Genomic DNA, 4,518 nt, shown 5'->3' with positions numbered 1-4,518 from the left:
ATTTTTCCAACAAAGTTCTGAATCCTTGGCAAGCAATCCAAATAATGGTGAAGTCATTTTACTAATTTCCTTGATAAACCTCCTATAATATCTAGCTAAGCCCAAGAAACATTTTACATCCCTCTAATTTTGAGGAGTAGGGTCCCTTTTGATGATGACAAACTTTTCCAGGTCCACTTTCATTCCCTCCTAAGACATTTAATGGCCAATGACAGTCTATGCATTCATTAAGAATTCACATTTCTCAGGACTAAGTGATAGGTCCGTTTCAATACATTTCCTCAAGACTTTTCATAGGTTAGAGAGAGTCTCCAGGAAGTCACACCCATGGTGAGGGAAATCGTCCATGTAGATCTCCATAAATTCATGGAAAAACTAGGCAAAGATGCTCAAAACTGTTGTTTGAAAAGTGACACATGAGTTGCATAGAACGAAATGAAGAACCCTATAAGCAAAGGTATCCCAAGGGCATGTGGATGTGGTTTTATCTTAATCCTTACGTTTGATCTAGATCTGATTGTAACCACTTAATCCATTCGAGAAAGAGAATAACTTCTTCCCTACAATATCATCTAAAACTTGATCAATGAAAGGAAAATGGAAATGGTGTTTCTTTGAGGAGATGTTCAGTTCTCTATAATCCACATAGATCCTCCAATTCCCATTCTTATTTTGGACCAAAACTATATGGGAGACCCAGTCACTATCAGAGATGGGGTATATGAACCCTGCATCTGGCAACCCTTACAATTCATCCTTTACTATGTCATTGAGGATTGGGTTCATTCTCCTCTAACATTGGCACACAGGTTTCCATCCCTCTTTGACATAGATGTGGTGAGTAAAAATTGAGGGATGCACCCAAGTCATTTCTTTATAGTTCTAAGAAAAGGCATCTAAGTTTTCTCTCAACATATTAGCTTCTTAGTTGGCTGAGAGAGAGGGTTTAATATCCAAGGTTCTAGATGAACCAAATTCTACAAATTTGACATTGGCAGAACTTCGGTAAACTGGGCATAATTCATTCCAAGGAATACTGTTAGAATCTTTCACAAGCTCATCAAGAGGCATGGTATTGGGGGGCTAGTTCTAGAGGATATGGTCAATGATTTCATGTCCATCAGGTTTCCCCCCTCCTATAATAACATCTCGAGTACATATTGGATGGTATGTTGCATGATACGCATTCTCTTCTTCCTCCTCTTCTAGACACAACGGTAAGCCATGCTCAATAGATGGATGAGTAGGAGGATACAATACCAATCTTTTGGACAAATTCCCATGTTTAATGGTCATGTTCGCAACCTTGAAACTAATGTAAGCGTCAATAATGTCTAACTATGACCTTCCCAATATTAGAGGATAACCATTGAATTTGGTTTTTGGATGGAGAAACATGAAGTTCGTAAGATACTCCGAAGAGTCAATGGATACCATTACATCCTCAATAACTCCCTCAGGAGCCAGAGTGGATCTGTCTGCAAGTTGCAATACTTTAGTGGTATTTATTAAGGCTCCTTGGAGGTTTAGTTTTAGCATGGTTTCTTTATTCATGACATTGATGGAAGCCCCAATAAAAATCAGGGTATGAGGTACAATGATTCCATTAATGTGCACATATACTACTGGAGTTCTAAGGTCTAAATATTTGGACAAATCACTCTCCCTAATATCAAATTAGGTAATTCCTTGATAAGGTTATTATAAATAGGAACATTCTTAATATCTTGGAGGAGGGGAATGTTAACACACGGATTTTTCAATTCTCCTAGAATTTTAGTCTCATATATGGGGTGTGCTAGTTAGGATGGATCAATCTCTCAGGCAAAGGGGGTGGGTTTACTTGAGGGGTATTCTCTTCCTTTTCCTCTTCAATTTCTTTAGGTGAAGATGGAGGTTTGTTATCTAGAAGCAGTCTTATAGACCTAAGGTTGATTTCTTGAATCTCCATAGCATAGGTAGGGTAAGATATCTCTCCACTATAGACCTATTGTGCTTGCATGTTATTCAGGATCGGATTGGGTTGAGTAGGCATTTGAGGTTTCTTTGGTGGATTAGGATGAATGACTTGGGGTTGAGGTAGAGGTGGAGGCAGTAAATTAGGAGATTGGTTGAGTTCAGGCTTCACCCTTGTGATGGTTTATTCCATTAAGGACATTGAGAAGCATATGGTTGAAATGGTTGATTTGTAAAGAAGGGGGTTTGGACCATGATGGATGAGTGGAAGAGTACCGAGGCAGAAAGATTGCATTTTGGATTGGATAGTAATAAGAGTAAGATGCACCTTGGATACCCTACTCATATGGCGGAGGTCCTTCAAGCCTCCTTTGTTTTATAAAGTGAAGTTTCTCAGCCCCACCTTCTGCGCCTTAGTAAACAATTTTTGAACTAGGTAAAGAAGGAAATTTATCTGTGGCATGCTTTTCCTCACATATTGGGTAGACCTCTATGACATTTAATAGGCATTCATTTGCGGGGTGCTTTCTAGTGCATTTACGACAAAAAATAGCTAAGACTCTTTCTACTTCATCTTGCCTCCTCTTTATCTACATGGTATCCATTTAGAAAGAAACGATATGCAACATTTCACTTTTAAAGTCCCCGAACATGTTCCAAATCTCATTCTTGATGGACGTTGTGGAAGGAGAGGAACTGACGAAGCCTTGACTAGCCCTACACTTCTTCCTAATAGCCCCAGAGTGATTTTTGAACATTGTTTTGATGTCATCATGGGATAAATAATATATTTCTCCACTAGAAAGCATGTTGATGTTTTAAGCATATCATACCTAATCCCTCAGAGACGAACTAGTTTGATTTATTTAGGATCAATGGTGCATCAAGCCCTCCTATAACTGAGTTGAAATCTCTCCACCTATTCCTCTAGGGATTCACCAAGTTCGAGACTCACTCTAAATATTTATTCCTTGGTTTCTTTGGACCTACAATAGTCCTTGTACTTGTATTTAAGGCTTGTTGCATTTTAGCTCAAGTAGTGATGTTATCCGAACACCCATAAACCAGCACAAGGTTGCATCCTCAAGGGTAAATGGGAAGAAATTCAGCTTTTTGTGATAAGAGGCATAGTCATAGGTCCTGTAGAAAAGAGAAAATTCAAACATGAAAGTATCAGGATTCTTAGAGGTTATTCCATGGAAGTGTGGAAGTGCAGTAAGGCTTATATTCTTCATTCTAGCCTCTCCATTAGTCTCTCTGATAGGGAAAACCTCATTGTTCCTATTTTCAACCATCGTTTGGGCAGGTGAAATGTGTTCTTCTTCATCCCCAATTGGTTCTTCAAAGATCTTACGTTGCTCACCTAAAGGGTATTCTAATTACCATGTAGTCAAAGGGGAAGCTGATAGTCAGCGAAGAAGAGTGAAGGTTGATTGTTTGAGGGTGTCGAGGTGTTTGCTAAGAATTTTCCTTGAGTCTATCTATTCCTATGAGGCATGAAATAAATTTTTTCTTCTTTTATATGATTTTCTTAAAACTGAATGCAAAAGAGAAATAATGCTTTAGATGAAATAACATCTACCTAGACACCTCCCTGAAAATAACGCTAAAAAGTGAAGCACCTTGGTATTGCACCAAGAGTGTTACAACTCCCAAGGGATCCTCAACTCTATCTATCAACCTAGGGTTTGTACAAAACTAGAGGTGAAAGTGCTATATACACAGTAGCTGGGACTCTACTCATGCCACCCTCAACTAGGACATTTATCAATAGTGCTTTAAGACCATTATTTCTATTGAATTAGAAGGAAGCTAACTAATGAAGGTGCAATTGACAAGTAGCTCTAATGATAGAAAGGAAAATGATTTTTAATCCTCAACTTGTAAATAATATTAGCATATAAATGCTATTGAATGAATCCATGAAAAGACAAGAGCTACACAACTTGTAGGAAGAGAACTACACTATCTTGCAATCAACCATCTAGCTACCAAATCCACATCTAGATAGGAAAAATAATATATCAAATCATAACTCAATATTTCATGCATCATATATCTAGCTTACACTTGCATATAAATCAATGTTCTATTTGTGCTAAATTTGTTATAAAGAGACTAATGTTATTTTATTTTGCAGTGAAGGAAAATGATGGTTGGAATGGCCTAAGTGTTGCCCTTGATCATGGAGTCACAGTTGCGGGTCAACATACTTCTAAACTAAGTCAAAATTTCATCATAGGTCAAAAAATATGGTGAAACAGGCTGCTATAGATATGGTACAGGACGCTGCTATGGGTGCCCTGTATTGCTACAAGAAGACCTATAATGTTACAAAAATGTTGCCGATAAGGTTTAGGAGGTAGGAATGGTGATTTCAAGGGATGGTAAGGTGGATAGATGTTGGGTAGATGGATAAAAGGTGTCCAAAACCCCTAGCCAATCTCAACACCTTAGGAAGCGTTGTTTTGAACTAGGAGAGTTGCTCACAGTGACCTAAGGGAATGAGCTTAAGAACAGAATTTGGGATTCATCAAAGACGATGAAGAAGTCAAATATGGA

The sequence above is a fragment of the Pinus tabuliformis genome, chromosome 5_1 (assembly GCF_031772625.1).
Source record: "Pinus tabuliformis cultivar Carrire ecotype Pingquan chromosome 5_1, CPIR1, whole genome shotgun sequence".
In the NCBI taxonomy this organism is placed as follows: Eukaryota; Viridiplantae; Streptophyta; class Pinopsida; order Pinales; family Pinaceae; genus Pinus; species Pinus tabuliformis.
Note: the sequence above shows the minus strand (reverse complement) of the source record.